The sequence below is a fragment of the Anas platyrhynchos genome, chromosome 12 (genome assembly GCF_047663525.1).
Source record: "Anas platyrhynchos isolate ZD024472 breed Pekin duck chromosome 12, IASCAAS_PekinDuck_T2T, whole genome shotgun sequence".
In the NCBI taxonomy this organism is placed as follows: domain Eukaryota; kingdom Metazoa; phylum Chordata; class Aves; order Anseriformes; family Anatidae; genus Anas; species Anas platyrhynchos.
Window position 1 is genome coordinate 9,721,486 of NC_092598.1, and position 24,759 is coordinate 9,746,244.

Sequence of the window (24,759 nt, forward strand, 5' to 3'; positions counted from 1 at the left end):
AACTAGAGATCAGGTTATTCTGCCTCCAGTCCTGTCCTGTCACTGCCTGTTCTACCAAAACAGTTCAAGATAAATTCCTGTTTGTCAACCACAACATTTTTTTGCAGCAAATTTTGTTTCTGGAAAAAGGAACTGCAGCACAGAGGTCACCAAATGGGCTTTTTCTGATGTGGTTTGGATTTAATCAGAATAGGCACATATTTCAATTAGCTCTATCGTGAATCAATAGAAAGTTTTGAAATGTAACCTCCGGATGGCAGTTTGAGACACCAGCTGGTTGTTCAAAGTTATGCAGACACAGTTCTTTCTGTACCCTTGCACATACCCCAAATATGCAGACAGTTTAATTCCTGTTTTAAAAGGTCTTAACACAAAATATTTTCACAGCAGGAAGGATGATAGTCAGTGCTAGTGTTTATCACACTGAGCATAGGTCGTAGAACATTTTAGCTGCGTATCTTCTCTTACTAACTGAGATCAATAAAAAAAAAAGAATAATTAGATACCCTTAAAAGCTTACTTTATCTATGCTAAGGAAGATTAAAAGTGTGCTTTCTCTTCTTTCTGTATCCAAAATCCTTTTTTTGAGTTGTACAGAGCAAATGATACTGAAAAGCAATGCAGCAGTAATTAAGCTGTAATAGTTTGAGACTTCTGTGTATCCCCACTCCGGCTGTAGAATTGTTTTATTGCGGAGCTGCTCAGCACATGTAGAGTCAGCCAGTATCCTATGAAACAGTATCACTGACAACTGGTTAATTTTGGTGGCTCTAATGGATGTAGAAGCATCCTAAGACAACGGGAGTACTGATATCCAGGAAAATTAGTCATGTAAGCAGAGCAACTGAAAAAGCATTTGTGAGCAACCAAAGGTCCTTAAAAACACAGCTAAGCAGAACAAAGAAAGTGACTGGGTGGCACTGCTGGCATTCAAGGGCCACAGGCCTGCAATGGTCAGTACAAAGCTCTGTGAGGGTCAAAGCAGAGAAAGGAACTGCTTGTGAATGTGGTAAAAACAGCTGGGGGACCAGACAAAGAAAAAAGATATGGCCTACAATAGAGAAAGAAGTAAACTATAGTGTGGTGCAACACCATGTGCTTGTAAACTGGGAACAGAGCAGAGGGAAGATGGGACAGGATCCTGGAAGACCCTAACCTAAGTGTAAAGAGCACGCAAAAAGCAGTGCTAATATGGGTAACCTGGGCTTTTTTTAGAGCTATATTGTTAAGTAATTTAACAAGCACTGTGTGGACCTGTTTACTTTCATGATAATGTCCCCTTGTGGTCAGAATTCTGCTTCTGGAGGAGCAGAACAGGCACTACGTTTGAGTAATAACCTTTTGTTCAGCAGATGCACTAGAGAACATCTCCCCTCCCCCTGACATGTATCTATGGCTAACCTGGGCCGAAACTAGTTTAAGAGCATAGGAGCTTAACATACAGGGGACTCAGTTCAGCACCCAGGTTTGTGATCAGCTGGCAAAACTTTTGGTCTATCCGAGAGTATATCTTTAGCCAGATTCTGACCCCAGTCGCATCAGAATGAATACAAATCAATTTCCAAGACTCTGACTGGATCTGTCCAGTAAAGTCATTGTCTCTGAAATCAGAATTCGGTACTTGCTCTGCAATCTCAGTTTTATTCTAGGATAGGTCAAATTCCTTGAGGGAATAATGAATCATCTAAGACATCTGGCAAATCTCTCTGATTGTGTGATACAGTGGTAAAATAGGTCAGCATAGTTTAGGGCTGCTTTAGAATCTACAAGATAGGAGACAGGAGTCTTTAATACGGGAGACTGACTCCTACGGACAGTTATACAGGGAAGATGAGAGACAGATGAGAGCTCTAAAAAAAGAAATTGAAAAAGATTGTAAGGCTGCGAAACCAGACAAGAATAAATGAATTAAATAATTTTAAGTAATTCAATAAAGTATTTGCTGAAACTTACAAGTGCTTAAATGGCAGTACAATTTCAGCAAAATTAACACTTAGCATCGTACACAACACATTGACCACTACCATACACACTTCTTCTGGACACATTAATATGTTGAAATGTAGGAATAACAACAACAACAAATAATAAAAAAAAAAAGGAAGCAAAGATTTTTTAAGGTGAAAACTAAGAATCGTGTCCTGATAGTAAGATTTGGAGCTGCTTGCAAGCAGTTATAGCTTGTAGTATTTAAAGTAATATAAATAAAACACCATTCTTAACAACATGAGACTTTTTCTGAAGATAGATAATGAACTTCTGGTCCCAGCAAAATTAGTGGGAACTTCTGAGTCCATCTGAAGTTATCCATACCTTGCAAGAATAATTTCTGAAATTATGAATTTCTGGAATTATGAATTACATATGTCTAAAGGATGCATATAACCTATTCACATGGCTGACCCAGCAATTCTTAAAGATCTGTTTAATGAAGAAGTACAAGAAAAATCACAAGTAGCTGGAATTAGGTCAAGGCCTACAACAGGATATTTAATTTGGCATCCATGAAGGGGCCTGGATTTATCATTTGTTGTTAATCTAGGCACTCTGCTTGTCCTCATTTATCTTCCCTTTGGAGCTACTGAGAAGAGCTTCAGAAATACATTTCAGCACATTGTGAAAACAGTCTATGCTCACAGCTAGTAACAAAGAAATAATGTAATTAATTGCTGTTATGTAATGGCACTTGGCAAATGAATGTGGACTGCTGTAGAGTAAATAAAAGCTCGTTCTATTTCTGGAATACCAGTTAGAAACATCTTGACCAAAGACCTGGAGCATGCAAACATTTATTTTTATTTTTTTATATATATTTTTTACACAGAAAACATTGACATCAATGGCTGTTGGTTAAAGGTGTTGTAAGGAGAACTCTAGAGATTGAGAGCTTCTGTATCACTGCTGAGTACAGACAGCGCAGCCTGTACACTGTACTCAGTTGCCTCTGTCACAGTCCTGCAGCTCCTTAGTTCCTGTCATCTCTGCTAAACTGACAAGGGCATTCTGTTAATTCCACCAGCTCCTAGGGACAAAGTGATGTGGTCTCTAATGAGGCCACCCAAAGAGGTGCATAGGAAATCATAAAGTACAGAAGGACTTACAGCTGCTTTCCAGTGAGACATATTCCCAGCCAGAGCCATGAAGTTTGTGTGGGGATGTTAAGAATCGTCTTTTTAAGTTAATGACCTGGGATATTTTATACGAACCCCTTTTCTTTCATATTGCAGGAATTTTAACCACACCTACTGTCTGTAGGTCTTTAAGGACCTTGCAAGGACAACTTGATGAACAACTGCACACAGATCCATGCTAGAGCATTTCCTGTGAGAACCCTCACGCCTACAAAGGCATGGTGTGTTGGCAGAAAAGCTTTACTATCTTTGTTTGGTATAGGAGTCTGCTCAGGCAGTGCTCATTTTGAGTGGAGATGTGGGTGGGATGAAATCAGGACGGCTGCCAGGCTACCCTGTGACTCAGACAAGGAACTCCCATCGATGTGTGGGGAATTCAGTGCCAACAGCTAGAAAAGCTGAGACACAAATGGTGGGCGACTTAACTGGCTTCTGTCACACACTCTGCGGATCCGATCCTGTATGAATCAGACTCTGTATCAGTAAAGCCCCTGCTTGTTATCATCCCTATCTTTGTCCTAAAATCTGAAGCAAAATTAATCTTTTTATTTTTGTAAATGGGTCAACAAAACAGTATCTCTCCATCCTAATGACTAGGAGATTCAAGTAACCTCTTTGCCTCAATTGGAGAAATTTTAGAGTAGATTAAATTATTTGTTGCTATTACAACACAGCTGCATCAAAAAGTAAATATATGGGGGTATTTTGAGGGGATGGCTGCTTTAATTACAGCTCATAAAACATTTTCAACATACTAACTCAAATTTTTTTTCTGCCCATTTACATTGATTTTTAAATTTCCTTCCCATTTCAATAACAAATCCCAAATAATAGGCTTAAACTGCTATTCATAAAATACAATGGCTGAGTTGGGGCTTTTACTGATTACACTTTTAAGTTTACTCAGTTCTGAACCTTCATGTTTTAACCAGTAATTGTTTGTCTCCTGTTAATACTACTGTGAACAGAAAAACTGCTGAATTGATAAGAAAAGCAACTAGGTACATACTATTTTACTCTGTAGGCCTACTACCTATTGATTTGATGTCTGACTGTTTGCTTTTGACCACTTACAATTTAATTGCTGGTATTTCCTTCTGTTCAGAACTATTATATTGGAGCTGCTCATCAGAAATCCCACAGAATAGCTTATAAAATTTTAATACCTGAGTATTAAGTGGCATCACAGTTCAGCTGAAGTGCTACTGGAAGTCCTCCCAGGCCTGGCACCACTGAGGGGATGGCCACAGGTTTCATCACCTGTGTCAGGAACGAAGGACTGAAGGGCTCGCCGGGACACTGGGTGGCAGCCACATGACCCCTGGGGATGGGGGAATGGATTGCTGGGTCCTCTCCGTGCTTGTGGCGGTGTGGAGATCGCCATAGCAGCAACCAATGGTTGCCCGCTGCCCTCCTGTGAGGCGCAGCCGCCATTTTCCCCTCTCCATCCCGCTCTGGGGCTCTTGGCGCCAAAACCTGCGGCCGCCCTCAGTCACCTCAGGCGGCCATTTTGTCCCCAACAGCCGGCTCTAGGGCGGCCGGTGCCTGTGGCCACCGTCGGAGAGGCGACTGTCAGTGACTTAACGGCCCCGAGCGGCCTCACCTGAGAGCCACACCCGCCCTCTACCCCTGGTTTTCATTTAAGCGCTAGCCGTAAACCACCAGCTCCCCCCTGAGCCGTGAGGTGGAAGCGGGGGGTCTCTAGTTCAGCTATGTACTGCCCGCAGCACCGTTTCTTTAAGCCCTCGCCTGCGGGCTGATTTTTTTCTTTGCCCTCGGATCTCCCTCCTGGCTGTGGATCCATCTAGGGAGGAGACCTCTTTCCCCGGCAGGAAGCTGTGGAGAAGCTGTTGGGCCTTTCTGCCCCCTCAGGCCGGGCGCACCGTCAGCGCGGCGGGGCCAGCCACCCATCTCACTGTGCCCCTCCAGAGTATCAGGTATGCCCAGGCAGTGGTAGCTTTGATACCCAGATATTAAAATCCCATCTTACTGAAGACAGATTCCTGCTATTCTTACAATTTTTCCTTTTCAAGGAGGCTATTTGCATGTAGTGATCTTGTGGTGCAGTAATGCTGCCTTCATGAAGCAGTTTCTGCAAATGGAGGGAATGCAAGGGCAAGATTTGAACTTTTCTGACCCGTGGTAGTCATCTGGCCTTTATTTTTCTGCAGTCCTCTGCCCTTTTTGTCAATGCCAGGGAGCCTTAGCCAGCAGGGGAGAGTATCTCACAGTTACCTTTTCAAAACCTTCCTGATTTAGCTTTTTTAAAAATGTATGCTCTACTTGTACTTGGCCAAAGGACAAGGTGAAGAAAAGGAATAAGGGAAGTTTTTCCTCCTTGGGTTTTGCTAGCACCTATTTCTGTGAGGTTGCTCTCTTTATTACAAACAACAAGCCTACTTACGCTGTTTGACCAGCTAGTTTTAAACATAGACACAAATCGATAACTTTAAACTCATATATGCTCTCTCTTGGTCTTTGAGAGCTTGTTAAAAATCAGAATGCATGAGTGAATTAAGTTTTCAGTTCTTGTATTAGTGGTGCTGTATGTTGTATATAAATATTTAACAGCACAAAATGTTGAGGCTTTGATTATTATTTTTTTTTCATTCAGTTGTAATGCAGGTGACATACACAAGTATCAGTGATTTATCTTATGGACTGCTTCCATGGGCAGTTCTTGTGTCTGCATGTGTCAGGACTTTACTTTCACAGTGTAATTGTCTAGCTAGCAGACAGGAGAAGAAAGCCTCTGTCTGTGTTTGAGGTACAGAAGTATAGTCACTAGCTGCAGACACAACTACTAAAAGCATGTGATTTACGGAGCTTGGTGTTAATCTTTATTCCAGCTGACCTACAGAAGATACAATTTAAAAGAATATGACAGACTTTCAATGAGTCAAATCTTTCATGCACAATTGCAGAACATGTAGTTTATTAAAGTCCTGAAGTCCTGAGGTGGTTGCAAATGGCTTAATGCTACTGGTTTTCCTGGGAAAGACTGTTTCAGTGACCATACTAATGCTGCCCTTCCTCTGGTGTTTTACATATGGTGCATATGTAATTACTTTTCTTTCAAGTCTTTTTGAGCATTCACTGTAGTAATGCGTGCTTCTCAGGGCTTCTTCAGATGGATTTCAAACAATAAAGCTTAGCGGCTGGAACAAAGGAAAGGATGCTTTTAGTTGCTAAATGTGAAATTAATCCTTTGCCTGCAGATGTTTCAAAATGTTTAAGAAAGCTCATGGTGATTTCCTTTATTCTACTGAGGATGTGCTATTTTTGAAAATGTATTGGGAGGGGTCAGTCTTTCTTACTATGCTATTTCCATTTGTGTTGTGGTACCAGTTGGGACTCAGTTGTGATTCAGGATTCTCACTGTGCCAGGCCCATAATGAAAATACATTCCCAGTCTCAAAGTCCAAGGTATTTTATTGACTTTGCTGTTATATTTAACCGTATTCTTGATACTATTTCTGAACATTTCTGTTACTCTTTTTACCTCTACTTTGGTTACTATGTATGGGATTTTTACTATTCTTTTTAGCTCAGAATTCCTGAGCTCTAATCCTACGTGCTGTATTGGCTCAGTGCAGACAGAGCTACTGACTTGCTCTTCATCCTTCTTCTAGAGAAGTGTTTCACCTTTGAACACCTGCTACTTGTCACCACCTGTGGATAGCAGTGAAGGAGTCCTTTGGAACAAACTATGGCTATCTAAAATCACTCAAGCATTTATTTGTAGCATTATTTTAAGATGGGTCAGTTCCCCAGTCTCTTTCATCACACGTTTGGCACATCAGTTTTGCTGGCAGAGTAGAAGGATCAATAGGGAGACAGCTGAGAATAGGAACAGTTTAAGTTGGCAGTATTTCTAAGACAATAGCATGAAGAACCCAATTAGGGTATATGGATGCCCTATATAAATGCTGGAAACAGTTGGCTTGCTTGGTAAGGCAATTAGGAATAGAAGCTAAGCTGTCAAAAGGCAGGCTGTCTTACTAACAGAGTTAAAAGGCCTCAGGAAAAATTGCAAGTTGATGATGAATATTCTTTAGGGATCTCTTTACATGCAGGCCTGTTACACTCTTTCCAGGCTATTGGGCTCACTGGACCTTTGATCTGACCCAATACAGCAGTTATTTTTTCCCTACTTGCAGCTTTTGGGGGTGGGGTGTTAGGGTAGCAAGAGGGGACGCTAAAACCATAAAAATCACTATGAAATTTGGACGCAAAAAGCATTTACTTGGTATGTATGAAATCTGTAGCTTACAGGGAAATGATGACGTTTAACTAAGTGTTAGAGTGTTTGTATATGTAGAGGAGGTAATTGGATTGGGTAGCAATGTGATCTAATTGCTGTATTTCCTCAATTAAAAGTCAGTATGGATATACATCTCTTCAGGGTGATTGTTCATTTTAGTGACTGGAATATGCAGTTGCAGTGATGCTTCCAGAGGTGGAAGGAACTATTTTGAAAATGTGGAACAAGTTTTGAAGAGGCTTTCCAGGGGAATGTTTTGCCTTTTGAAATTTAACTTCCAAAGATTTTTCTGTTTTTCCTTAATGGCTTACAAAATATTTAAATTTATAACACTTAAAATTGCTGCCTTGAACTTGCACTATGTACCAAGGTGTGAATGTTATCTCTGCTGTATGCAAACAGGAAGACTGTTGGCCAGGACTAAATGTCTTTTTGAGCAACTTCTAAACAAAGTTGCTAAGTAGCTATATTTTTGCTAAGTAGCAATATTTTCATTAGTTTCTTATCCAAATGCCTCAAATGAAATTGTAGACTTGTTGGGTTCCCAACCACACAAACAAAAAGGAGTCTTTGATCTAAATATGTGACAATCTAAAAGATTTGAATGACCTAGCTCTTCCTTTAGCCTCAGTAGTGAAATAGCTGTCAATGGAGTTGAGAATGCATTTTTCATTTGCTGAGTTATACTTGGGTGCAATTCTGAGGTCACGTCTCCATGAGGTGGGAGCTTGAGTATTTTTTCCATATGAAATGGAAGTGTGTATCCATGTCTATACTTAGCAATACATTCTAACTCCCACAATCAGGTACTAATTGATAATTACTGGTTTACTGAGCAGATTAGACTAACACAGAACGTTGTCAAAGTACATATGTTTGTATATCAATTGAAGAGGGAAAAAATCAAACCAAGATGGTGCTTACAAACATCTGTCTTTCTGTTCCAGAGCAAACATTTGCCTTATTTAAGGTGTTGCACCATTTTGGGGATGGAAAAAAGTTTAAAAATACACTTCATGTTTACATTCCTTGTACACTAGTGACTCTATTCTCATTTTTGGTTCGTTTATTTAATCATTCATTGCTCATTTCAAAGCTGCTTTTGGACTGGAAACTTGTCTCATTTGGCCCCTTTTTAGCTGGTGTTATTTCTGGATCTATGTATTACACATTTCCACTGAAAGCAAAAATTGTATGAGAGATTGAGAGGACTTGTCAAAATCATCAGCTTGTCACTATAACCAACTGACATTTGAACTGTCAGGTTTTACGTTTTAACAAATGCAGTTTCAGCTCCTTTAACTGCTTGCTGCTTGAATGTTAAGGTAATTCTGGCAGAATATACTTTCTGAACAGCTAAAAATAGCAAGTTCATCTTAATGGCTTCAAAAGAATGCTGATATCCTAGAGACGTGGTGGGTAAAGTAGTTCAGGCAACTCTTACATTTGAAGAAACAACACCTGACTGCCCAAAGCAAGTTTCGTAGGACTAGTCAGTGTCCTTTACTTAAATCTGGAGCTATGAAAACAATTATCATTAGATAACTTTTAATTCATCTGTTGAAGACCTGTGGTAAAATCTTTTCTACCTTGTGTAGAAACAATCTCGTTTTAGAGAGGATAAAGACACAGCTTTTCGTATCTATCATTCAGTTTTAGTTTGGATCTTCCATGACGATTTAGAAGTTGTTCATTGCTTGTTTAATACAAGCTATACAATTTCATAATCAATGGAATTTTTACTGTGAATTGGAATAATAAATATGCTGTCCTTGCAGAGGAAGTCCTTGCAAGACTGCAGGGAACAGTGGACCTGGATAACTCCTGAGGATACTTCTGAAACCACCATCTGATATTCTTAGATTCTGTCTAAACAAATGATGTTCTCCAAAGGGCTCCATCTAAAATGTGCTGAACTAAGGAGATAAGAAATGTGGTTTATTCATAAGCATTACCAGTGTAATGAAACAAATACTTGTTAGAGAAAGGGCATCTATAAATAGCTGTTGGGGAAAATTTTCTTCAACTGCATCAAAACTGGTGAGTGTATTAGTGATAATTTTGCTGGAAAATACTGAGTTTTTCTGGCACAATGAAGCTAGTCAAACTCATTTCCTGACATCTAGCATGTTCTGAATCCTGTACCAGGTAAAAGTTGCTGATGTGTTCTGCATTCTCATGAATAATATTTGAGAACTTTAGCATCTCTGTGTTAATTAGTTGTAATCATTATTTTTTTGGCTCATGTAATCATTACTTTCTTGGCTTAAAATTCCTGAATTATAGAGAACTAACTTTGAGTTTGTCTTCAGAAATGTGTGTGTTCCAATGACACCTTTATGCACTGAAGTGACCATAACAGTTCTGCTGGTCTGTCCATTCACAAGAAGTTGGTAAAACAAGATATCTCATCATTTTGCTCTGGACTGTAACAGTATCAATCATTCATTAATATTCACAAGATTTATTTGCTCCCACGAAAGCCAACTGAACAAAAGTAATTAGCATAAGGAAATATTCTGCGGGGATAAAATAGAGAAAAGATCTTAAGATTAAAATACCTCTAAAAGATTTTAACAAGAATAACTTGTACCTGTTCTTACTCTTTCCATCTTTGTTTTAAAATTATGAAAGTAAAGGGGAAGCTGAACTTGAAACAGATTATCAGCAGTGAAACGTTGTTAGCTGTAAGATAGGGGATGAATGTTTTCTGATAGAAAAATAGGCCCACATTTGGGTTACAGTTACATACCTGTAGTCCCAATGCTACCAAAAATGATGCAGAAATCACTGAACTTGCCTTCAGTTCTCCCAGCTTTGTGTATGCATTGTCATTCCTTAGTGCACAGGGAAATGGTCACTGTGACCAGGAGGAGGTTGAAGCAGTGCATCCTTCAAAGGTAGGGGAGCCTGTCATGGACAGATACAGTAAATCGAAGAGCACAAGATCACTTGTTCTTTTTTTGGCCTCAATTAACGTGTAGCAAGGTAGCTACTTACACCACCTTCATCAGTTCTTGGAACAGAACTGAAGAAAATGAGTGGAAGCATTTCCAAATATTTGCAGGGTATGAAATCCTGATCTGGCAGTAAATCTTAGCTTTGCTTCCTTTGCATCTTAAATCTGTGAGAGGTATAACCAGTGTGAGTGAAGAGTTGAGTATTTACAGCTGGAGATGAGTCATGCTCTGAAGGACTGGTGAGGCCACGTCAAGTTACATCCTAGTGGAGGAGAAGGAAAGTGGCAGCCATAGGACTGCTGCACCAGGTGATGTGGGTGTGTGTCCTCTTTCTAAGGGGACATTATCTCTTTGGTGTTCCAGCAGACCTTTACTGACAAGCTAGGAGTTGGTTATCTTCAGCTTAAGCTTCAGGGATTATTCTTGCCTGTGTTTCTTTGCTCAACCTTGTTCCTAGACAAATGTGTGGATGGACATAAAGAATGTCAGCTGTGAAAACACCTAAGTATTTCACTGTTCTCCACTACCTCTCTGGAGAGAAAGCAAAACTAAGAAAAACAAAAAAACAAGTATTTTTAGCTATGACCAGCCATGTGACAAATAGCTGGTAAGGATGCTTTAAAATAGGAACTTCTTCAGCAATAACAACTTTCCATCCCCACTTAGCACAGTCAGCTGTATAAACTAACATTTTTGAAGAAAGAGCTTGGATTAGGCTCAAGCCTATACTTAGCAGCCAAGTTTCAGGTCTGAGAATGAAGGTTTAACCCTTATATGGGATTCTGCTAGATACTGGTAGAAGTAGGTAAACAGTTGGAAACAATGAGATGGTGAATTGTTTGTTCTTACATTGTCTGCAACTGTCAGCACTTACAAAAAATTACTGTCATTCAAAATAGTTTGGCAAATGTTTCATAGGAGGGAAAAATAGGTCTGTTAAACTCATCAGAACCCATAGAGAAACGATTAATCTGTAACTTAAATTTACAAATAGTTGCTCAGAATCAGTTGATAAGACAAACTTAATAAAAAAATATATACATATATAGTTGAAGCCTTCAAGCCTCTGCAGAGCTGATAATGGCTTCTAGCATGAAGCTGTGATTATTACTCAGGCTTACTGTTATAGGGTCCTTGTGCTACCGTGTGTGGGTCCCATGAACAGCAGTAGCAATTCCTGAGTTGGTCTGGTGTGCATACTGATATAATCCATAGTTTTATCGTTCATGAGGATGAGATCAGTGTCTTGCCTGAAGTCTTACAAGGCTATATTTTGACAGCAGTTGCATTTCTGTTGTGAAACTGAGGCCTGAGGGTGGAAGAATCTTTTCTTTTGTATTCTTCTTCCCACGTAGTTTTAGTGGACTTCCAGCACTGTAGATATGCTGGAATTGTGCTTTCAAGTATATTCTCTTTAAAACATCACCTGTGTTAGCTAGTCAATTACTGCTGCATTTCATTACTTAGTTTCAGTGCTGTCTTTTAGAAAAAAGTTGTAGGACAGTGATCTGATTTTATGCAGCTGAGACACAGTAAAATAGTAGAGTACAGTTATTAAATGCTTCCATTTATCATTCGAGTGTTCACACTGAAGATGTTCCACTTAATGACCCTTAAAATAGCCACTTTAAATGATTCTCTCTAAAACAAATGAGAAATACATGCAAGTGAATCATTAACAATTTTTATAACAAACATCAAAACATTACAAGGGACATTGAACTGAAGCATACGCTGAATCATGTGCTCTTAAAAATAAGTGCTTACTGACCTTAGAAGATATAATTGGGCTTTTGAAATATCTTAGGGATTCAGCCAAAACAAACTGCTGTGCATTAGCTATTGGGGGGGGGGGGGGGGAATCATTGAACTGGCAGATCATGTATTAAGCTATCATGCAGCTTCATCTGTTTCCAGTTCACACAGACTCTAGGAACAGCATCAGGACCTTAATGCAGATGAAATCAGATGAAATGAAAATTCATGAGAAATACCATCACTAAATTTAGTTGATCCCTATTGCAAGTCAGGCCCTCAGTAAGTACAGAGCTTTCTGGCAATATTTTGCATTTCCTGTCTTTTTTTCCCCTGCTGATCTCTTCAACCTGTACTGCCAGATCCTGCCATAACTGTGCTGGGGGAGGTTGGTACCTGACTAACTTCATGTTCAGGTTTGTCAGTAACAGTTGACATCATATGATGTATGGGCCCGCTTAATTCAGAGACATACCCCCTGAAGGCACATCTCATGGGGATGTAACTTGAATCTGGGAGCTGCAAAGTGAAGGAGGAAGCTTAAATTGTGCAAGTAAAACCTACGTGTGCTGCCTTGGGTTGACTGGTTACTGCTTGGCCATGCTTATTTACTTCCTGTTGTACCAGCTGTTTAGTATGCTAGCCTAATTTTCAAGGAGGCACTAAAATCTGGTGTTTTAGAGAAAGCTCTGGTCATCATACGTCCAGTTTGGCTTGTTGTAAGCATGGGAGTAGGATTTCAAGGGAAGCTTCGTTCTGGCTTGTTACATACTCAGGGTAAAAGCACCAGGCTCTGTGTAGTCCAAGGTAGGAGCTTAATGTGAACTAAAAGGTACTGGTTCTGTTGCTTTGCAGCTAATAAATGGAAGTAATACTTATTAGAAGAGGAAAGCTACACGCTTCTCCAATGGGAATTCTGCACCCATGGGTATGAAAACGGAATTGGCTTCATGGATTTCACAGTGGAGCCTGAGCCCTTCATGATGTTGAGGATCGTCAGGGAGAGTTGACTCCATGGCTGGACCCTTTTTTGTGAACAGCTTCAGATGTGGAGAATCCAAACATGATAAAGCAATATTCTGGAGATAGGAAATCAGAATGTGGAAATAACATTTTAGATGGGTAATACTCAAAATCTGCACCATGTACTTGTAGCTGTTCTTTGGCCTCAAATTAATTTGAACTTATCCATCAGCCCTTCCTAATTTTGTAGTTTAGTCTTAACTTCAGTAAAAGTAGATATAAGGTCTTAACCAAGGACAATCAAAAAGAAACTTCTGCTCAGATGCCAGCTGGCTAACAGCAATGCAGGTCACTTTCCTCTCAGCTCTGGGTGGAAATAATTCTTTTCAGATGTGCTGCAGCAATAACAGTCCTTGGCCTTTCTGTGCTGGTGAGTAAAGGCCTGAAGAAACTTGTCTGCAATATTTAAGTGGCTCTTCTAGGTCATTGACAATAGCAGAGAAACATACTGGCAATCTGTTCTTGATCCTAATTTAAGATGCTGTGACTTCCTCAATAGCAGGTACAACAACCTAACCCTTCAAGGCCACAGAGATTAATATAAAGTATACCTGATGGCTGTTTTCTTCAGAGTCATGATGTGAAAGCTCAGGACTGTTGTGATACAGATCTGATGAGCTTTTCCATGATCTTCCTACAACTCCTCTTTCACTATTTAATGTTATTTGCTCAGTATTGTTACTGTTACTTCCTTCACTTACAAGTCTACTAGGCTTCAAGACAGCAGGTGCCTCTTCACAAATGTGGATTACCTTACTTCCTGCTTTTCCTTCCTGTGTTCTTTACATTAGCCCTTAAATAAATTTCTAGCCCTTAAATAAATTTCACTAAGTCTGTCAAACAAGATTTAGTATTTACGTACACTCATTTCTTAACAGTTCATATTTATTCCTAGTTCTGTGATCTCATCCCTTATTTGGTTTTCTAGCATCTAGCAATCAACTGAAAGCAGGCTCATTTGGTTTCTCCTTCTCTGCCTCTTTACTTTTCTTCTACAGTCCCTCTCTGAAAATGAGTATCACTGTTACTAAGCCTTGCCTTTATGCTAGCAATTTCTTCCCAATGTGCAGTGGGACATCTTCCTACCCAGTAATCATCATATTTGAGTCTATAGTATAGAAAAAAGTTTAAGGAAACTGCTTACTTACAGGACTCTTAAGCACATATTTGACGTGAACAGCTTTCATGTTTAAAATGTGGTATTCAATTAATTATCTTTTCAGGTATTATATTTTAAAATGATGTACAAGGGTTGGAACTGTTGGGAAATCAAGTGTACTTTATCCAAATTTGAGGGACAAGATCAAAAATATTGTTTTAGACACCCGTTCTCTTTACAGCTATTTCCTGCATTACAGATAAGACAAACAAGGACAAGAAAATAATTTGTCTATATCCTGCTGAAGCTGCAGGTAATTTAACAAATGCAAAAGTGACTGCTCAGCAGCAAAACAGACATGGTTTTTGCCTGTGGCACAAGGCAAAAGATAGTTTTCATGTATATGCTGTCAGATTAACAAAGCTGTTTTTCTTATATGTGTTTTGGCATGGGGAATGGCTTGGAGTAAGATAGTAAAAATAACATCAGTGAGAATGCATGGACCAACTTGTTTGGGTGTTCCTCTTGTAATCCTGTTTCTTCACAGAATTCTTTCCCCAGGATGCCATCTACATGAGGTAGCAGGAAAACAGAGTTGCCTAAAATTCTTGTAGTGATTTGACCTTCAAGAAGCAAAATTTCTCCATGTGTTCCTGCTGAGCTTCCAAAAATGCTGGAAAGCAAGCTTTGCTTATAAGTGCTTGTATTTGAAGGTGTCCTTAAAAAAAAAAACAATATGCAGTGTGTGGGGTGCTCTGTGGTGATAAAAACAAAAAATGAGCTTAAAGCGTAAGCATATTAGTGTGTATTAAAAGCATTATCTGTGGAATGGAGATAACAAAAAGCGATTGCTTTCTTATTGCCTGCTATGTATATGCAATGGATTTGAGAGGGGGTTTTACTATCTGAGGATAACAGGAAAAGTATATGCTCTGGGTTCCAGCTGGGAGCTTCCATGGCTAGATCAGCAGGCAGACTTCTAAGAGAACGTACAGAAAAGACCAGTATCCACAGGAAGAAGTATATGTTTGTGCAAGAATTTTCAACGGTCTGACAGCTTGAAAGCATATCCTGTCTTCCAGCTTTAGGAGAAAATAATGTGCTTTTGAGAGGTGGGTCATCCACAGCACATTAATCTGCTGTGTAACTGAACACATCAGAATGAAAAGTACTGCTCTAAGTTCCTTGTACCTGTAAGGTGCTGTGTAGTCTAAGGCAGTAACTCCCATATGCAGTTGTTTTACTTGTAATTATCTAAGGAAAAATCCTTACACCCCATTTGGTCTGCAACCAATTTTAAGAAGCAGGAAGCTTTTTCATGTAGAACTAATCCATCGTGAAGCCAAGACTAAAGCTGCCACTGGCATGGTATTATCAAGGGCAGGAACCAGGTTAGCTCCCATTAAAGTCAATCAAACTTAAAAATAAATAAATAAAAAATCTCATGCTAACTTTGTTTGTGAAACTCTATCTTGGTCGAGTGGCATAACTGATGGTCATAGGCAGAAGTACAGAAAAATGGGCAGAAAAGCAAACTGGGTCCATAGAACATGTCTAGAGAAAGTTTCAGGCCTGAAACCAGTGGGTGTTAAGTGAAGTCTTCCAACAAAAAACAGTTGGATGCTAGAAGACCCTTCACTGCTTGAAGACAAGTCAAGTCATCCTGTCTTAGAAAACCTCAGTAATGATAGGAAGCAGTGTTGTATATTTATTATAATGTAAGCTGTGTGTGATCTTCATTCCTGAAGACAGCTAAAATTCAACCAGATAAGGCCCTGAGAAACAAGATCAAGTGTTGTTAGCTGTGCCTTGAGAAGAGGCCTAGATGTGACCAGGAGATGACCACCTGTGAACTGTTCCAGCTTATGTTTTATATGATTTTGGAGTTTCATACTGAAAAAATGTTAATCCTTTTCCTTGTAAGGGGGTCAGTGTAGACTCTCTAGAGCCAAATTTTCAACTGTTCTCTAATGATTTAAAACTGTAGATTGTGCTTGCAAAAGACTACTGTAGTAGTCTTCTACAGAATATTCAGTTTGTAAGAATGCATGCTTATTTGCTTACACAAATGTCTCACTTTGTAAGCATAGATTTAGAAGCAGCAGCTGAACATGAAGTCTCTGCTGTCTTACTGCAACATCGTTTAAAAAAACTTACAATACCTATATGACTCATGTCTTAGATGATATCATGTGATGTCTGGAAAATAGATTTTGAGGCAGAAGCAATATAACGGCACTTTGCATTGATTCACATTTATTTAAAGAAATATGCATAATATTAGCCTCCCACAACAAAAAAATCATGAAATTAGAGTAGAAATAAAGGCAGAGAAATCATGGTAAGAGGGTTACAAGAGAAGTCTTAGCCATATGAGCCCATGAATTCAAAGTGATTCAATCAGCATGTATCACTTTAACTGCATGAACTCATGTTAATATTTCTCAAATGACAAAAATTATATGGTTATGAGATCCCTTCCAAAGCTAATGGATAAAAATATATGGCAACCAAAGCCACAAACTCATCTTATTGGCAATGTGAAGAAATGGAGGGAATAGTGCTGGTTACCTTCAAGTCTTTCAAGTAATCTTTTAAGCAAACAGTTATTTGATAAAAGTAATAGAAGCTGGTACGTGTTAGGCCCTCACATACAATCTGGTTCCCAGCCCAAAAACTGCAAGCACTGCTGGAGACAGGCTGGGAATTCCTCCCTCTGGCACCAGTGAACCTGGAGCTAAGATGTTAGAGCCCAGTTGTAGAAGCTATTGAGTTTCTTTTCTGAGAGGCTAGGCAACTTCCAGTCGTGAGTTTGTAGTTGTTCAGAATTGGGCTTTGGGAATGCTTGCTACTATTTATATTGAAGAATGAGTCATCCTATTTGCTTATTACTGTAATTGTCTATAAAGAAAAGTGATCACAGTCCTCTAGTTGACCTTACCTGCCTAAATACATTCCATAATTTAGTGGTGTTGCTGGCTGAAGGCAATTTGGGTGCCAATTTATCTGCTGCAGCCAGCTCACTACAGCCTTGTGTGACACAAATGAATGTTTAAGTTGCAGCAGTTGCTTTCACATACAGTTCTTTCATTGATAATGACAAGAGTAAATTCCCTATCTACTGTCCCAGCTACATGTGATTCACACAAGCTGAAAAAGAACCATTCCTGTCCGAGTTCCTTGGAGGGTTTTTTAGGTAAATTGGTTGGTGGCGTCACTAAGTGTGACTCACTGGGGGAAGCAGCTTCTGGCACAAAAAGTGCTTGGTGTCTGTGCTGCAGTGCTTGAATTAACAGCTCTGGTCATTAGCAATAGCCTGCTATCTTTTACAATTATATTGCTTCCTAATGGCTGCTGATTTCAAAATAGTTTTTGAGGAAGAAAAGTCATAATGAAGGTTTAATGCTTGTGACAGTTGGTCTAAACTGGGTTATCTGTTTGCCAGCCACATTGACACATATAAAATGGAGACATTTTTCAAGTCTAGCTGTTTCAGCAAGGCTGCCATGTATGCACTTTGAAAGAGGGATGATATTAAGACAATAAGACTAGCAACAGCTAATCACCTTTTTTTATGTGTTAATATTCTAATGTGGTATTCTGACATTAAGGAATGCTTTATCTTTAATTTGGTTACAGAGCAGCTAACTTTTGTTTTTAAAACCAAGACTGCAGAAGACTCCAGTATCAAAAGGATTAATTCTATTACGCTGTTATAATGTGCAGGTTACGATCAATTCTTGGTGGTGTGATCAGCGATAGGATTTTGCTGGAGTAAGCCACATCATGGGTTTCCAATAATCCTTGCAGCTCTCATCCACATTCACTCCCACAGGTCTGAGTGTGCAGGTGATACGACTTGCAAAGAAATAACATTATTGAAAGCATATTTTGTGTTAGGCAAGAGGGAACTACCAGTTTTGACCAGTCTAAATATAAGAATTTCAAGTTAGATATCTCTACCTTCATGTTGTCATCAAAGCTGCCAGAACAGTATGATTTACACATGCTCTTTTAAATAGTGTACAAGGACAAGCGTGGAGCCAAAGATTACCTAGTACAGACAGAGGACAGAGCAAGTATGTTTTCTGCCTGTCTGCCCATCATTTAATCTTGCACATACTCATTTTCCAGTGTGCAATTTATATCCATGTGTTACCTTAGAATTTGGTGTGCTATCTGCTCTGCTGACTCTAAGAAGGGAGGAAGGGAGGACGGGAAGATGCTATGATCTGTTACAAACCTGCATTCTGTTCTTACCGTGATCTTGAGCAGTGACTTGCACAGAGTGACTGCCTTGTCTTGGCCCTCTGAGACTCCAGGTGTCCATAGTGCTCATCAGTAGCAAATCGTGCCATCAGCTGGCTTCTGAAATGCATTTAATATTTTCATTGAAAAATAAAGGATATGGCACTCAGCTTTGCATCTCTACTGTCATTTACAAGTGCACAGTGGGCAAAGCAAACTTCAGTTCCTCTTTAAGAAAATGAGCAGGTGGAGAAAAGGCTGTGAGTCATACTGGGCTGCTTTAAAGACAGCACTAATAGTGGAGTCGAAGCATACATTGAGTGTAGTTGAAAAATGACTCAAGCTGGCTTTCTTCTCAGTGAAATGCAATGGTTTTATTGGCAGGAATGAAGGCCCATGAATCAGCTGAGGCTGACATGCTAAAAAAGTAGTGAAAAAGCCATAGAAAGGGATCTGGCTGTTAGGGCTCTCTGATATTTTCCATTTGTGAGATGTGTTTTTCAGCTGCTTATAATTTTGCCTTAGTCTTAAGAAAATATTCTATCTGTGTAGCTAATTTATTGTTTTTATAGTCATTTTCAGGTACGAACATAGACAATGATTGGTTTGCTTAAGCAAAAGGTAACTGCAACGTCTTTGAAGTACTCTGATGCCTCTGTACTTTGGAGCACAAATGTAACGGAACAGGTGCTAGGGAGCATTGGAAGAGGACTTGGTACTGTGGGGGCAGAATAATGTTTTTGGCCACTATTTGATATTCGAAAATATCCTAGCTTTTGATTTAGTTAACCTGCACTGTGTGTATTATGATGCTGAAAGCTGGATGCATGCTTGAAATCTTTTATCTGCCAATGATTGAATTGCAGTAACACTTTACTTTTTGGATGTTTTTTTCTTCTACGGACTGACTAAAGGGCTACAACAGCTTCATCATAGGAGATAGCTCTGCTGTGTGGGAGGAATGCCACCTCTTATCAGAAACTTAGGTGTCCAGGATGTCTGAAATGGTAGAAAAGAGTAAATCAGTGCCTTAGGCAGTAGGAAGTCAAATTAGAAGCTGAAGTAAAGAGCTGTAGTAACCAGTACGGGAAAAGATGTGTCAGTGCTAACAAACCTTGTTATAAGACACAGAGGCTCTTGTGGACCTTCCAGAAGTTACCACAGTAGGTTGCAGACCTGCTAAAACATACAGGAAAAGATGTAATGTGAGCACTGTCAGAAAATAAAAATCGAGGCTCCTTTACATGGTATTCCTCCTGTATTCCATCCTATTAAGCAGTGGTTATGTCCTTTTAATAGGATTACATTTAATCTATGTTCTTGTGTTAATGTTTGGTTACACATGGCCAAGGCCAATAGCAATTGGAATTGTAGACTGTTTTGAAAGAAATCATGCACTAGCTCATTAATGCATGTGTGGTTGCTGGCAAGGTGCCAAAGCATCTATATTTATTGCCTCCATTTCAAACAAAATTCCAGACTCATGCATTTACAACCTGAGCAGCATTTTTGTTCTCACCCTGGATGTTCCTTAAATATTATGTCCATTGTAGGCCCTGAATAGAAAGAAACACCCATCTGCTATGCTGTCAGAATGGAGGTTTTTAAGGCTGACCACAGTTGACTTGAGCATTGTCAAAGTATCTACACCTTTTCTTGTAATCTCCCCTGAAGTGATAGCATGAAGTTACTGCTATTTACAGGCCTTTCTCATGTGTGGATTTGACAACCTCTTCATCATCACTAAGGAAACAATCTACATATCCTTTTGAATAAAATTCTCTTGATAAGCACTTTTTATAGATCTTGGCTATATTATATTTATTTGGACAGTGAAACATGTAAATGTGGATATAATTAAGAATAAGTAATGCATGAGCGATACCAGCTACAAAAAGTTGCTCAAAGGGTGTTAATTTGTCCCAAATATAGGAGAAGATGGAATGAAGGCCAGAGAAATCTATTTCAGCTCAGGGTTTCTTAAACAGTAGCTGAGCAGAATGCACTTATTTTAGTTACACTAAGAAAAAAACCATAAATGACGATCCTGGAAATTTTTTACATCAGAATAGATCCCACAGAAGCAGAGGCCAGCCTAGGGGAAATTCTGTGCTGCTCCCCCTCCATACCCCACTTTTTTTCCCACTTCTTGCTCTGGAACTGGCTGTATCAGATTGTATTTTTATTTTTAATCTGTTGTTACAGTGCTTTAACTTTCATAGAGTTTATGGAATACAGATATAGTTTTGACTAGGAATGTTTATGAACAACTCATGTAAAGCTAACAAATTTCACTCAGCACCCACTTCAGTTTTAAGATGTGGTTGCCAATAAACCTGTGTCAAAAGTGATGTCAGTTGTCAGCTTTCTCATGTGATTTTCTAAGAGAAGAACTTGAGGATCTACATAACTTTTTGACTTAGGCTATACCCAGAACTAACCATTTTCCTTTGATTGAATTTCATGTTCTATCATTAAATTTCTCAGATATAGATCTAACTAAGATCTATTGATATTTCTGTTTCCTTGGCCAAATCCTGCCTTAAATCCATTTGGATAACAGCCTATTTCTTAGTGCCTTTTCTTTTGCTTCCTGATGTTTGCTTTTCTTCTAAGTCTTCCTGTGTCCTGTAGTGTTACTTGTAACAAGAATCAGTATTGTTTCTTGTACTTTAGCTGTCAGATACACTAGACTATTTTGTAAGCCTCTCCTGTTACATTTTTAGCAGTGCAGTTTAAGATGTCCATTGTGGGCCAGCAAGCCTAGCACAGCGATACATGTGCAAGACTTCACCATGGGTAGAGATCTCCTTTTTCCCCTATTTGGCCAGGGTGCAGTTCTCAGTGCATTCTGTGTAGTGTAAGCATAGTTTTCTCCTGCTAAGAATGTAATTTATTCTTTAAATAGTAATTTGAGGCTGGAAAGGTTTTGGTACGTGGCCTCTATATAATGAAGATACAACAAAACCTTTAAAAGGAAGATACATTTTCACCACAGTGAAATACCTCCAAGAAGTCAAAGCATTGGGATTTGTATGTTTCACTCTTTCCAGAGAAAAAGAACCTGAGTTACTAGGTGAGTTTAGTAAATAGGTGTCCTCAATTTTCAGGAGGGGAAAACTGAAGCAGAGTGCAGTTGCAGAGTAGAACTAAGACTGCAGTCTGCTTTTTTTTTTTTTTTTTCCTGGGTTACTTGTTCTTTGTTTCTGCATGTAGTGTATGCTTCCGATAATTCTTTTTTTATATATATATAATTAATTGTGTTTAAATACTAAACTCTTGAAATTAAACACCTTCCCTCACTCCATCTTGTCTGCATCCACCCTAGATATGTAATCCTTCAGAGGAGAAAAACAGGAAATCAAATACATGGGTGTTTTCCCCCTTAAACAAAACTTTAACCACAAAGGGAGGATTTGGATCAGAAATTGCAAGGACAGTGTCACTGAATACAACACTTTGGTGGGCACTTAAATATCCAATTGTATTGGAAGCAGTAATTTGCTTTCAGACATGCCTGGTTTGTGTCAAGACAGTACATAAACCACAGTACATTTGTAGAGCCAGAGTAGAATTATTAGTAACTGGCTTATCAAACACTAAAACAAAGTCAGCATTTATCTTGGGTTTAAAGTGAGATTACAATAAGGTAATCATCAGTCTTTAAGGGCTAATCTACAAATGCAGATCAAATAAACACATCCATGTACTAAATCAGTACCCTGTGCTGAGTTACTATCTGTTTAGTATCTGCAGGCTCTCCAGAGTAGTTATATTTGTGATTACCTATAATCGTTTCTGGCTTTGTCTCTGTGGATAATAAATTTATGAAGGTGTATAAAACAAGTAATTGTTTCCTTTCCTATCTGGTTTAGCTGTAGCTGTAATAGCTGTTATATGGGCACTTGTGTTTTCTGTGTGCCTCTGACTTCTAAACTGATTTATCTATCTGGTCTTGTGAGATAAGGGTGATGGTTACAGAGACATCAGAAGAACAGGCAGTGTGCTGCTGGGGGTCCTCTTACAGGCAGTGGGAGGACTCGGACCATCCTGCTTTGCCTGGACCAACTTGCTGCCTTTGGTCCAGAGAGACAGGATTTTTTGTAACTTCTGGAGGGGATGAGCTGAATGCATCTTCCCTACTGAAAATTTTTCCAGAGGTGTGACTGATTGACCATGAAGTCAACTGTCTCTTTATTATAATAAGTTCTGTCTCTTTATTTTAGTAAGTTAAGTATTTGCCTCTCAAACTCTGCACTTCAGAAATATGAGCCAAGCTCATTGAAACCAGAGTAGTTAAGCACAGTGTGAGACCAAAGCAGAGAGAAGGGTCATGTTAGTTTATTTTGGGAGCGGGATATAGATTTGTTCCTTGGAGTCTGGGATCTAACTAGCCAAACTGCATTCAAGAATCTGCCTAATTCAAAACCAGCATTTTCTAGGTCACAGTTACAGTTGCGTTACTTCTGTTTAAGCTTAGTCTTGTCCTTCTGTTTCCAAGTTTTCAGAGCCTGGCAACACATCTCCCACTGACAGTGTTAAGCCCCTTCAGATTCAATGTGTGTAAACTTACAAAGTGTGAAAATACAATCTGCTAGTGTGCTCTCAACCGTTGTGTTCTCTTGGTGCTTTTGTACCCAGTGAGCTGAGTGCTGCTGCTTCCTGCTTCCCAGACATGTTCATCATGTGAAAGGGAGAGAGCCCCTAAGTGAAGAAGGCAGCCAGGAATGGCACCTGTATTCCATCTGAATGGAGTGATTAAAGCCTGGAAAGCCTCAGGAAATACAGGTAACCCCCCATTATTAAACAGTGCAATCTTTCAGATGATTATATCAAACTTCTTATTTTCGTAATCTGAAAAAATGGATAAAAAATCTATTTGAACTTTTCACATTAAAAACAAATAATTTCTTGACAAATAACTTTTATCAAGAGCTAAAATGGCCTTGTAAGTGACGTGCAATGACTAAAAGTCTAGTGTTTTGCTGACTTCACAGAAAGGATATTGTCACTTACCTAGGTGTCTGCTTAAGAGTATTAGCAATTCCATTGATGACACTAAAACCCTCGGGTTTTACACTTTTGTTGACGTCAGTAGAAAGGTAAGACTGGTTTACACAGAAGTAAACCAATAAGGATGTACTGCATTATGCAATTACTAAAATATAATCTTTTTTCTTCATTGCCTTTATTTATTAGTGACTCATACTTCTAGGACAAAATTCAATGCTTTAACAACTTCTATTGTTGTCTCCTAAACCTAAAGAAAAATGGATCCTCTATAGTTCATTTTGCAGCCTGACTAAGCAGGTTTACTGCCAGGACGGGGAAGAGGTTAACCAAAGGGCGGTGCAAGACCACATCTTGACAGCCCCATCCTTCTCCTAAGGGAGACAATTAGTGTTATTTTTACAAGTGCAATAACTTTATTGTTTACTTTTCCTGTAATGTCACTTGCCACCTAAATTACAGCCAAATTGCTTGATTAAAGTCAAGAGAAACTGAACATTCATTTCCAGGAGCATAAGGCATATAGCTTTATGTTAGGAAGGAAAAAAAATAATGTGAACGTTTTAAAAAATGTTTGCATCTCTTTCTCCTCTGTAGCTTTATATTGCATAGTGGTAAGCTTTTCCAAACAAAAAGAAGGAAATGCCTGTTTTTATGAAGTTAGTTGGAAACTAGTTTACAGTGAAATGAGTTTTCTTTAATTTTCATACTGTTTCATCTCCATGGAAGAAGTGGTAATGGTTGGCCACTAGGCAGCAGTAGATAAGGAATAGTAGATAGGAATACTGTTAATGCTGTTAATAAATAGCCTGTCCTGGAGCTTTATCAATTTGTTATGCATCTGTATAGTAATAATCTATTCTATTAGTATCTGATTTACCCTGCAAGTAATTCTGCTTCAGTAGGGTAAGTTATACGGAGCAGAGGTCTCTTGTCCTGTTGTACCTTTGCAGAGTACTAATATAATGTCCAATCTGAGGAATAGATTCCTAGGTGTTATGTTGCAAATAACCATTACTGTACTGGCACTGTGATAGAGGAGGGAAATACTCGAGTAAATGAATTGCAGAAGAATTGATAAGGAAGGATTTGAGCAGAGTTTTCAGTTGCTTTTTGTCTGTGGTCATCTGCTGTCCACCCTTTTTAATTTTTTGTTTTTATAGGTCTTAATCATAGAAAACTAAAGGGAAAAGAATATAAAAAGTACTTCTTAGAATTTGTTTCTCAGATGTTCTTCATGAGATGTTAGATATGGTATATATTTTCTAA

General features: G+C 39.0%; 2 long non-coding RNA genes across 6 annotated transcripts in view; one reads left to right on the forward strand and one right to left on the reverse strand.

Moving 5' to 3' along the window:
• Window positions 1-24,759, reverse strand: part of LOC106017244 (uncharacterized) — a 52,090-nt gene that overhangs the window by 18,448 nt on the left and 8,883 nt on the right. For 2 of the 4 annotated variants that reach the window (XR_011812340.1, XR_011812342.1), the window contains exons 3-5: window positions 19,595-19,659; window positions 19,358-19,479; window positions 18,493-18,600 (exon numbers count right to left, since the gene is read on the reverse strand). This is a non-coding gene — a long non-coding RNA (uncharacterized lncRNA). The remainder of the gene's footprint in view (window positions 1-18,492; window positions 18,601-19,357; window positions 19,480-19,594; window positions 19,660-24,759) is intronic. The other 2 variants (XR_011812341.1, XR_011812343.1) reach the window with 2 other exon arrangements.
• The window catches only part of LOC106017241 (uncharacterized), a 69,662-nt gene continuing 49,477 nt past the window's right edge, over window positions 4,575-24,759 (forward strand). For both annotated transcript variants that reach the window (XR_011812334.1, XR_011812335.1), the window contains exons 1-2: window positions 4,575-5,068; window positions 23,122-23,268. This is a non-coding gene — a long non-coding RNA (uncharacterized lncRNA). The remainder of the gene's footprint in view (window positions 5,069-23,121; window positions 23,269-24,759) is intronic.